Source organism: Trichechus manatus, unplaced genomic scaffold (genome assembly GCF_000243295.1).
Source record: "Trichechus manatus latirostris isolate Lorelei unplaced genomic scaffold, TriManLat1.0 scaffold00013, whole genome shotgun sequence".
NCBI lineage: Eukaryota > Metazoa > Chordata > Mammalia > Sirenia > Trichechidae > Trichechus > Trichechus manatus.
This window is the reverse complement of record NW_004443949.1, coordinates 6,809,573-6,822,151: the sequence shown is the minus strand read 5'-3', so window position 1 is coordinate 6,822,151 and position 12,579 is coordinate 6,809,573. Positions and strand designations below refer to the sequence as shown.

General features: G+C 36.3%; 1 non-coding gene across 1 annotated transcript; it reads right to left on the bottom strand.

The window, feature by feature from the left end:
* Positions 1-8,232: 8,232 nt before the first annotated feature.
* On the bottom strand, positions 8,233-8,334 carry LOC111819617 (U6 spliceosomal RNA). Its single transcript, XR_002823199.1, has one exon. It is a non-coding gene; the product is annotated as a U6 spliceosomal RNA (small nuclear RNA).
* Positions 8,335-12,579: the final 4,245 nt, after the last annotated feature.

Below are 12,579 nucleotides of genomic sequence, written 5' to 3'. Positions count from 1 at the left end.
GAACAAAGCCATCTTTTGGTTTTAGATGGCTCACACAGGCAACAGTACAGATGATCATTTTAAAGATATGATGGTATTGAGAAAAGAACTTTAACTAGAATGCATATTAGTTTTCCAGATCTGCCATGATAATGTACCACATTTTTTGTTTTGGAGGCCAGAAGTCCAAAATTTAGGTGTGGGGAGAGCTATGCTCCCTCTGAAGGCTCTCGGGAAAATCCTTCGTTGCCTCTTTCTAGACTCTGGTGGTTGCCAGAAATCCTTGGTGTTCTTTGGTTTGCGGCTGCATCAATCCAGTCTCTGCCCCCATTATCTCATGGTCTTCCTCCCCTGTGTGTATCTTCACGTGGCCTTCTTAGGAGGACACTAGTCGCTGGATTTAGAGCCCACTCTGATCTAGTATGACTACATGTTTACTTAAGAAATTACTTCTACAAAGATCCTATTTCCAAATTAAGTCACATTCTGAGATTCGAAGCGGACATGATGGGGCACTATTCAAACAGTACAGCAGGTTATTGCAATTCCCTAAGGGAGAAAAAGCTTGGAGAATCTTGGAATGACTCAAGAGGGTGAGGCTAAGGGGATGGCTTCAAGAGAAATTTAATAAGTACAATTAGAGGGACACAATAGTGAATAAAACATGGAGAATGAGAAAATGTGAGGAGTAAGGATGGGTCTCAAGCTCCTGGCTTTGATGGCAAGATGAATGTTAGACCCATAATCACAAAGATACAGGAGAATTTGTATTACATTTTGGTATAGATGATGAGTTAAGTTTGGAATATGTTTAAGATGCCTATGTGTATCTCCAGTCTATTCTCTGGAGCAGTACATATTTAATTACCTACTTACCATCTCCGCTAGTTTATCTCTTAGACCCCTCAAATTCAACCCAGGCAAAACTAGATTCATGAGCTCCCTCTCCAAACCTGCTCCTCATCTGGTGTGCTAAATCTTAATAAAGGGTGCTGGGATGTTTAAGGTTCTGTGTCAACTTAACTGGGCCATGACTCTCAGTAGTTAGCAATTATGAAATGATGTAGTTTGGCAGTTATGTAATAATGCAGTTAATCTTCCATGATGTGATCTGATACGATCAGCTAATCAGTTGTAAGAGGGGTTTCCTTGGAGGTATGGCTTGCATCCAATATATATATATATGGACATTCTGGGAAAGCTTGCTCTGAATCTTGTTTTTCATCATCTGACCTCCAGTTCTTGGGACTTGAGCCAGCTGCCTGTCAATCTTGGATTCATCAGCCCCTGCAGTTATGTGAGTCAGAAGAAGCCTCCAGCCTGACACCTGACCCATGGACTTGGGACTTGCTAGCCTCTACAACTGCGTGAGCCAATTCCTTGAGATAAATCTCTCTCTCTCTCTCTCTAATATATAAGTACATATATACTATATATAAGATATACGTATATATGTATATATTATATGTACATATTATATATGGATATATTGTATGTACATATTATATATGTATATACTATATATGTATGTGTTATATGTACATACATACATACACACACACACATGTATACATATATACTATGCTTCACTGGTTTTGCTTCTCTAAAGAACCCAGCCTAAGACAGGTACCATTGCCTATCCAGTGACCCAAGCCCCAAATATGGGAGATTCCCTAAATTCACCCTCTCCCTCATCTTCAGATCCACTCAATCACCAAGTCCTCTTGAATCCACATTCTAAATACAATTGAGTATATTCACTCTTTTCTGTCCCTAGTTTTAAATGCTTGTTATTTATCACGTGGATTTAGTGCTACTTTGCTAGATGAGTAGGTGTTAGCTGAAAGAAAGGCAAGGAGGTCGATACCTGCTTTTCCCCTCTGTAACATATCCTTGCTTATTCCCACTTCACAAATCAACCTTCTACTTAATCTTAGACCTCAGATAAAAATTACTTCCACAAAAAGACTTTTCTAAGTTCACAGCTAGAGTGAGTAATTCAATGATAGTTTCCCATGGAACCCTTTTCTAACTTTTGTTGATTTTGTTAGGTGCCATCGTGTTGGTTCTGACTCACAGCAACACTATGTTCAAGAGAATGAAACACTGCCTGGTCTTGCACCATCTTCACCATCATTGCTATCTTTGAGCCCATTGTTGCAGCCACCATGTCAATCCATCTCATTGAGGGTCTTCCTCTTTTTCGCTGATCTTCCACTTTACCAAGCATGATGTACTTCTCCAGTAACATTTAGCATCTCTGTAATACTTGCTCAGTTTCTGTCTTCCAAACTGAACTGTAAATACCATAAGTATATGGGTTGTCTGTCCTGTGCACATCCATTTCCCCAATGCCTAGCAACAATAGATGTTCAATAATTCAGTAAATGAATGATGAAAGGTTTGACAAGATAACTCCATCAAAAAAATATACATTTGCTTTTACCACATGAAAATCATTAATGCGCTAAGCAATTTCCATTTCAATGTGGGAGTTGTATTAGGAGGGATAAAAGGTAAATAAAAGAAAAATAAATTAAATATTTCAAATGTAGTTCCAGAAGTGCTTTTGACTTTAGGTGCAGGGGAAGAGGAAATTGTAACAATTGGTAAAAATGAATGTACCCCTGGTCATTGACAGTTACCCACTGATTTGAATAATTGAAACCCTGGTGGTGTAGTGGTTAAGAGTTCGGCTGCTAACCAAAAGGTCAGAAGTTCAAATCCACCAGGCGCTCCTTGGAAACTCTATGGGGTAGTTCTACTCTGTCCTATAGGGTCACTATGAGTCCGAATCGACTCGATGGCAAATGGTTTGGGGTTTTTTTTTTGTTTTTTTTTTTGGTTCAGCATGTTTAGAACCTTGTCAACAATAGGATCAGCAAGAAGTACTACAATAAAGCTTTGTTAAGTTTCTTTGAAAATGTCAAATATAAATCACTGATTTTTCTGATTCACTGCTGGAACAAAATAGGAATTACAAATTATTACTTGTAATCATAATGCATTTGATAAATCTCAGTTGATTTCCCATAGTCTAGAAAGCACTGTAAAATCCTGAGTCAGACACAGACATAACCAAAAAACCTGTTGCCAAGTCATAGCAACTCTACAGGACAAAGTAGAACAGCCCCATAGGGTTTCCAAGGAGTGGCTGGTGGATTCAAACTGCCGACCTTATGGTTAGCAGCCAAGCTCTTAACTACTAAGCCACCAGGGCTCCCAGACATAGACACAGAGCAGCCATATTCAGAAGCATAGTAGTCAAGGCTTTTAACCTCCAAAAGACACAGAACAATCTGGCAGCCTCCCAGGCAGTCAATGTAGCAGAGAAACTTCTGGAGATTGAGTTTGACCTGTTTTTCTCCCTTGGGAGTCTCATATTCAAGTTAGCCCCAAAAGTCCCCAGAGCTTACCCTGTCATGAGACTCAAGAGAGTAGCAAAAAAGATAAAATTGACATTTCTTTTGAGTTCAAATTCTTTCAAGGACAAAGAAAAGAGGTCTAAAAAGTAGTTCTTATAGTAAATATTATTCACCTTAGTTTTAACAAAGCTTCTTTGTAGACCTTGTTTTTTCCCAAGTGAATTTTACCACATTATCATTGCCCTTTTAATGCAACAAAATAGCATGGAATATAGATTAGCATAAGTCACTCAGAAACAAAATTTAAGCAGATGAGAAAAATTCCATAAAAAGTAAAATGTTAAGTTATTTTGAATTTTTGTCACTCTGGCGATCTGGACTACCTAATTCCCTTGCAGTGGAGTCCATTTCGACTCATAGTGACCCTATAGGACAGAGTACGACGGCCCCATAGGGTTTCTAACACTGTAAATCTGTGACAGTCTTACACATCTTTCTCCCTCAGGGTGGCCGGCGGGTTCAAACCTTAGCAGCTGAGCACTTTAACCACTGTGCCACCAGGGCTCCTCTGGACTATTTAGGAATTCTCTTTTAAATGAATCTTGTCATAGGACAGATGCCTTCTTACTCTTATAAAAGTTTTTTTAATTGTAAGTTGAAATAATACATTAAGGAATTTCAATTTTATTCAACATTCACATTCTTGAAAGAATTAAAATGCAACTGATTACTAAGTATATTGGAACAAGCATAATCGCTTTACTCAGTAGTCAATGGGTCTAAGATTTCTGCATAATGAATATTTTTCACAATAAAGCTGGTGAAAATGAAATGAAGTAAGTGTTATTAAATAATGCATAAATGTGACAACGAGCTTTTAGTTCTTATTTTCTAACATTCAAAACCTGTAGGGAAATAAAAGGCGTTTTTAAGAGAATTTAAAGCGGGTATTATTCTTATGATTCAGGCAAATCAATATTCAACTTTGACCTTTTGCTTCTATCAGTCATCTTTATTATTTGTCTCATTAAGATGTTGGGGTTTTTTTTTAATAGACAAATGCAAATTACTACCTAGTTTTCTTCAGTGTGTATTTGTTAAAACTAACATACTAGATCCTTTAGAGGCTTGAGCCTTGAAAAATTGGTTTAGCTTGGTGTGAATAATGAGTGTAGTTGGATTAAGTATGAGAATTCTTAACCTCAGAAGCAGGTAATAAATGGATATTGTGTAACTATCATATCACATAACTTGGGAGCACAATTTGCTGAACTGTAGATAAAAGGAGTACTTTAAGGAATTTATTAGAGAATTTTTGTTGCAACAGGAGAAATTTCTCCCCGGCAGGTTACCTCCAAGTTCTTTAGATTTGGCACAGCTCTGTTTTGTTAAGGAAGGGGGTCCCACTAAAAGGACGAGAAGGAGCCCTGGAGGCACAACAGTTAAGTCTGGGCTGCTAACTGAAAGGTTAGTGATTGGAACCCACCCGGCAGCTTAGAGGGAGAAAGACCTGGAATCTGTTCCCATAAAGATCACAGCCTAGAAGATCCTATGGGGCAGTTCTGCTCTGTGTCATGGGGTCCCTGTAAGTCGAAACCGATCCAACGACACCCAAAAACAAAAGGAAAAGAGAGTTCTGTAAACATATATGTAGAACTGACGTGAAAGTTATCCAGAAACAATGAAGTTCCAGCACGAAATCTGTCTTCCTCTGTCTCTCATGGCATATGTGAGTGTTACTATACAACTCCTTCTAACAACTCCATTCCTCTGCTTACACCTAATTTTTTTTTTTTTAGCATTTCGTTGACTTAGACATGTTCCATTGTGTACTTTTTAACTCTAACTCTTCCTCATGACCATCCATTTGTAACTAACGTATTCGCTCAGATTTTTAGTTCAAATTTCTTTGAGATTCATCTTTTGTTCACCTTTTTATTTGAAAAATACCTGGCCAAGCTGTAGATTCGTTACACCTGGGTAAAATTACTTGCTCTTGATTAGTCAACTCTACCAAGAGAACTCGATGTAGTATATGCACAAAGGAAATGTACTGAAGATAGTTTACCACTGTTTATTGGTAGGCATCTGGATACATTTGTGTGTCATAAGAAGAAATGGATTTCTCATATTCCTTCAATTAGAAAGTTAAATAAACTGGAAACACAGTTTTTATTTGGATGCATTAAATGGCAATAAACGCTTTAGAAGGAACGATCGGTTTCTATTATAATAGGGCTCTGTGTTTGCCATTGTTAGAAATCTTTTAAGACCTTGTAAATGAGTTTTTTGGACATAATTTAACATTAAAAATTTATTTTTTGTGTAGCAAATTTTGAATTATACATTATTTGAGTAATTTCATTCTCTCCATTACTATAAAATGCTGTTAATTTTTCATTCAAAAGCAATTCAAAATCACAACATGGATGCTAAGATTATTTTTGGGATAGATCAAATCAGTATAAACACTTACTAAAAATAGTTTCAGATGTCACATACACACTTAAGAAATATACAGTCAGATGTGATTGTGGCTTTCCTGTAACAAAATGTATTATCAATGAAATGTACTTCTTAGAATGTTTTTCTTTCAACATAATATTTAATTGTAGACTACTCCAATATTAAGCTCCATTTACATTTTATTCTCATACAATTACTCTGTTTTTTATTAAAATATTTATTTTTGAACTAAAACATATATATTTTTTAGCTCATACATTTCTACTTCTCATTTCTCTGCACATTTTTTTTTTTAATTTATAAGTTAGTTCTTCTCCATGTCATGAGGATGGGCCACAAGTGGTTTTTCCTAAATCAAGTTATATGCATTTAATATTCCAGGTCTGAATTTGACACACATTTTTCTAGATAGTATCCTCTATAACTCTAATTACTATTTTCTTTGTCCAATTTGAAATTCCAGCTCATGGCAACCCCATGTGTGTCAGAGTAGAGCTGTGCTTCATGGGTTTTTCAATGGTTGATTGTTCAGAAGTAGATCGCCAGGTTTTTCTTCCAAGGCACCTCTGAATAGACTCAAACATCCTAACTTTTGGTTAAGCGTGTTAACCATTTGAACCACCAGGGACTTATTTCTAAATTGAAACTCCAGTATTACCAGGGAATCCCTGAGTAGTATAAATGGTTAATGCACTCAGCTGCTAACTGAAAGGTTGGAGGTTCAAGTACACCCAGAAGAGCCTTGGAAGAAAGGCCTGGTGGTCTACTCTGACACACATGGGATCACTGTGAATTAGAATCCACTTGGAGGCAATTGGTTTAGTTTTTGGTTTGATATTACCATTTTCCTGCTCTTTTCAGTGATGGTTTTTCAAAAGTAATTATCAAGCTGAAATAACTACAAGGGGAGAAAGATTTTTTTATACTTGATTATAAAATAGTATTTAAAATTGTGCCTCTACAAAAGTGAGCATATATTAAAAATTAGATATAGTAGCTGACACAGTGAAAGAACAAAACAAATTGTTCTGATCAAAGTATTTTTTTGGTTAATTCACGGTGTAGATTGTTTTAATTTCCTTGTAAAATCCATGATGCTTTTGTAATATTAATATCTTTCTTTTCTTGTCTCCAACTTCTTGTTTATCCTCCTTGGGATTCTCCAGTAGAGGATAAATAAAAGTGTAGACTATAAGCAATATTTCAATACTACATTGTAGTGATATCATATTGAAATATAAAAATAGAGACAGAGCTCCCACAGTGTTGTATTAAAATATCCTGTTTCCTCTGCTGGGCTTCCCATCCCCCACCCCCCACCCCAACTTTGCATTTGAATCTTGCTTTTGCTTGGAGGTTATATGTAAACCCCACTTCACCTGCGTAGTATGATTAAAAATGTCACTGACGTAATGTGTATGAACTCTCTACTTGTAAACCCCTTTAAAAGTAACTTGTCTGCCCACTCTTGGCGAACAGCCTTGGCAGCAGCAGCTCCGACTGACTCCTTTCCTTGTACAACAAAATAAAGGTATCTTCCTGTTCTCCCACCTCAGTCTCTCATTTATTGGCCAATACAAGTTATGCTGAGCATGAACCTGCTGTTTCCACCAGGTAACAAAATAGCCTCAAATTCACTGCATGGGAATAAAGTAGAACATGGGGGAAAACCAAAAACCAAACCAAACCTAAGGCAGCGCCTGAAGCAGCTTTGCATTAGAATCCTGTTTTCTTTGCTTGGTTTTCTCCCCCACAGCTTTGCATTAAAATCCTGCTTTCTTTGCTTGGAAGTTGTACGTAAACCCCACTGCGCCTGTGTAGTATGACAAAGAATGTTGCTGATATAACTTGTATGAACTCCCTACTTGCAAACCCCTTAAAAGTAACTTTTCCCATTGCCCTCAGAGAGCAGCCTTAGTGGCAGCAGCTCCAACTACTCCTTTTCTTGTGCAACAAACTAAAGGTGCCTTTCCTGCCCTCCCACCTCGGTCTCTTGTTTATTGGCCAATTCCAGTCACACCGAGCAGAGCCTGAGTTTCCACCCAGTAACAAACCCATTGCCTTCAAGTCAATTCCAACTCATAGCGACTCCATAGGACAGAGTAGAACTGCCCCATAGGGTTTCCAAGGAGCGGCTGGTGGATTCGAACTGCCAACCTTTTGGTTAGCAACCAAATGCTTAACAACTGCACCACCAGGGCTGCATGGGGGAAAGTAGTATGAATTAATTCAGGGAATAGAATACACCACTTACAGCACATAAGATTTAAAATTTAAACTTTAAAAATTACTTTAAAATTTTAAAAATTACTAATTTTGTAATTACTAACGTATTTCTATTAAAGGTGGTATCCACCAGTTTTACAAGATCTCTTGAAGATGTATAATAAAACAATAATTTCCAGGAGCACACGTTTACAAAATATATTAAGAGTGTTTCATGAATTTGTGTGTCATCCTTTGCAGGGCCAAGCTAATTTTCTGAGTCATTGCAAATTTAATATATGTACTACCAAACAAGTACAATTTTTAAATAATTTTTTTGTTCTGAATAGTTTCAACCACCATTAGACCCTTAATATAATAATAGTAATATGTAGTTTCATAGGCAAGAACACTATTATTTATACCAATATTGACATAATTATAATTTGTCTCAATATTGATATATGATATAATTTTTCTCGACTACAGTATTATGTTGAGAATCTTTTTTTTTTACCTATTAAATTGACCATCCTTATCAACTATATAACTAAGAATTAAGACTTGCTTTATAAACATTAAATGCTGCAAAGCACTTTATACTATTGCCAAGAACGGTACTCTAGCTGAATAAAAGGAGCCCTGGTTGTGCAGTGGTTAAGAACTGGGCTGCAAACCAAAACGTCAGCAGTTCTAATCCACCAGCCGCTCCTTGTAAACCCTACGGAGCAGTTCTACTCTGTCCAGTAGGGTCTCTATGAGTCAGAATTGACTTGACGACAATGAGTTAGGTTTTGGTTTTGATTTAGTTAAATAAAAACTTGGCAGAGAATGAAGCCATCTTGATTTCAGTACTGTCTTTATCATTAATTATCTGTATGATCCTGGACTGGGCCCTGTCATTCTTTCCATCTGGTGATTCTAATGAGGATAATAGTACTTGATCTACATACTTCCTAGTAGGGTTGTGTGCAAAATAATTCAGGTTATTTCATAATTTGGAAATGCTGTGAATGATAAACTATAGGGCCTATTATTACTGGAGAAATTTTAATGGTTAAAATAAATTTGATTATTGAAGTAATGATAGTCATACTTGAATATAGCTGCTTTTCTGCTGGATATGCAATTAAATTTGTTGTGAGTGTGTGAGAGTGTTTTTGCCCCTTGGTACTTTAGATTTTATTTTACATCTTAAAAATATTTAGAGCAGGCAATGCTTTAAAAATTACAACAACTTCTTATATAGGAATTTAAGTTCTAAAGGTAAAGGTATTTTAGCTTTAGCCTCAGGAAACCTACTTGTAACTGTTTGTCTCCCACCTGCTAATGTTACTTGAGGTGTGAAGAATGAGCCATGTGTTTTATTTTACATGAATAATGAAAACACCATCTTGACTTTTAAAGGCAAAGAAAACATGGGATTGCAAATGAGCACTTAAGATATTGAGATGCCTCTTTGATGGGAAAATAAAATTCTCTTCTTTTGTCTTTTAAAAATGCCATTTCCTCTTCATAGTAACCTATGTCAGAGTATGCTACATAGATTTGGGGTGAAGTAGCCCATAATTCTGCAAATTGTCATTGAGTTTTGCTGTGAACTAAACTCATGTTTTATCTTGTGAGATAGACAAATAGAAAGTAACTTTCAAAATGTCCGCTCTAAGAAATGAGGAAATTATGCTTTGATGGAAAAAAGTAGACAAAACAGTCAATTTTTAAGCAGAATTTATTCTCTTTCATGAGATTATAAAATTTGAGGGGGTGACTGAAAGATGAATTTATCCTCTTAATACAGTGGTTCATAAAGTGTGAGTCACAGAGAAGGTTCAAGTGGGAGGAAGACAATGAGGTGAACACAGGTATTGGAAACAGTCCAGAAATCCATATGCATGACTCGAGACTGAGCAAATATTTCATTTTCCAAATGTATGCTGATATATATGTTGTTGTTAGATGCCATCGAATTGGTTCCGACCCCTAGCAACCCTACGTACAACAGAATGAAGCGCTGCCTGGTCCTGCATCATCCTCACAATCGTTGTTACGCTTGAGCCCATTGTTGCAGCCACTGTGTCAGTCCATCTCATTGAAGGTCTTCCTCTTTCTCACTGACCCTCTACTTTACCAAGCATGATGTCCTTCTCCAAGGACTTGTCCCTCCTGATAACACATCCAAAGTACGTGAGACAGTCTCGCCATCCTTACTTCTAAGGAGCATTCTGGCTGTACTTCTTCCTGGACAGTTTTATTTGTTCTTCTGGCAGTCCATGGTATAGTCAACATTCTTTGTCAACACCATAATTCAAATGCATCAATTCTTCTTTGGTCTTCCTTATTCATTATCCAGCTTTCGCACGCATATGAGGTGATTCAAAATACCATGGCTTGGGTCAGGTGCACCTTAGTCAAAGTGACATCTTTGCTTTTGAACACTTTAAAGAGGTCTTTTGCACAGATTTGCCAAATGCAATGTATCTTTTGATTTCTTGACTGCTACACGTTGATTGTGCTTTGCTGCTACGTATAGTGATATTTAACATACGGATTCATTTTGATTTGTCATTATCTATTTTCTTAATCAGTGGATGCTAAAATTACAACTACTAAAAAAGTTTAGCCACTGTCTAAAATGAATGCTGATATCCTTTTATGATTTTTAGTTATTTCTATAAAAAATATGACTTTCTCTTACAATTTAAAAGAGAAATTTTAAGTAAGCCGAAGTACTCTGTATAACAAAAACTGTATCTTTCATTTGCTGTTTTGATTCTTTGTATTTTAGCTTTCCTCAGGTTGCTATAAGGCTTATATTAATACAATCAAAGTTTCCTATGATTGTAAAAAGTTCACTTATTTATTCAAGAATATTTATTTAGTGACAAATATTTAGTATGCATTGTTCTGAGGTACTTGGGTTAAACCAAAGAATAAGAAAAATTGTGGTTCATTTTGTCCCAGGGCTTAAAGTCTAAAAGGATTATAAAAATTATAATTAGAATAAATAATATAATCAGAAAGATAAAATCTAAAACTAAAGGAAAATAGTGAACTGTAATAAATATAACAAAGATGTGATATCCTTAATGTATAAAGAACTTATAAAAAATTAATAACAAAGGCACAAAAATCACCAGTCATCAATACAGCCAGAGTTGAGAATAGATAACAATCCAGGTAATGGACCCAGAAAAAGAATTTAACTTCATTTGTATGTAAACACAATGAAGTACAACTCTCTCTCTCCCCACCCCACCATCGCCCTCCATAGAATCGGCCAAGATAATATGCAATGTCTGTAAGGATGAGCTGAGTCCAGCTCCCTCACACAAGCTTTCCAAAAGCAATTTAGCAATATTTATTTGTTTATTAATATTAAAAAGTTCACCATCATTTGACAAAATCATTTTTCCTGTAAATAAACATAAAAGTAGTCAAAAATTCAAACAAATATTTACATGCAAAGACAATTGCTGTTGCTGTTAGGTGCCATCAAGTCAGTTCCGACTCACAGGGGCCCTATGTACAACAGAAAGAAACACTGCCTGGTCCTGCTCCATCCTCACAATTATAAATAAAGATATTTAATAAATCATTATTTATACAACTGTAAAAACAGTAACATCATGACAAATATTAATAAGTTCTTCCACTACAGATTTCTATATACCAGTTTTCTCTGCTTTTTCTTCAGGCATTCATCTGTGGGAGGGAGGGGAAAAGAGGACAGCCCCATGTGTCAGAGTAGAACTGTGCTCCATAGGATGGTCAATGGCTGATTTTTTCCAAAGTAGATCACCAGGCTTTTCTTCCAAGGTGCCTCCGAGTGGACTCAAACCTTCAACCTTTCTGTTAACAGAAGAACGTGTCAACCATTTTCGCCACCCAGAGACTCCAATGTACATATGGAGGGAGATAGAGCTCGTGAGTTAATACTGATAATTCCAATCAAAATCACGAGTGCAGGGTTTTTACTATCTCTTCTGTGTTAAATTTGTGTCTCTGCCGTTCCAAACTGAAAATCCTCGCTCTCAGGACACATGGTTAGAATATTCTATAATTTCTAATATCCTTTATCCCATTTTTTGTTTAAGTAAGTTCCAGAATAAAATACTAATCCTAGGACCACCAGATTAGTGAAAAAAAAGTTAACAGTTTATTTTGTATAAGCTATTACCACCCTTCTTCTTTTTAAAACTGATTTTATTACATCTATATTGATATTATAGCTCCATTACTTTCTATACATCCTCCCTTGTAACCAGGATTTAATCTTAACCTATAAGTAACTATATATTTAACCAAAAAAAAAAAAAAAAAAAACACACCATTACCGTCAAGTCAATTCTGACTTACAGAGACCCTATAGAACAGAGTAGACCTGCCCGATAGGGTTTCCTAGGCTGTAATCTTTACAGAAGCAGACTGCCACATCTTTCTTCCTCAGAACTGCTGGGGGGTTTGAACTGCCAACCTTTTGGTTAGCAGCTCAGTGCTTTAACCACCATGCCAGCAGGGCTCCTAATAAATTATCTCACTTATTATAAATATTCTAACTAACTAT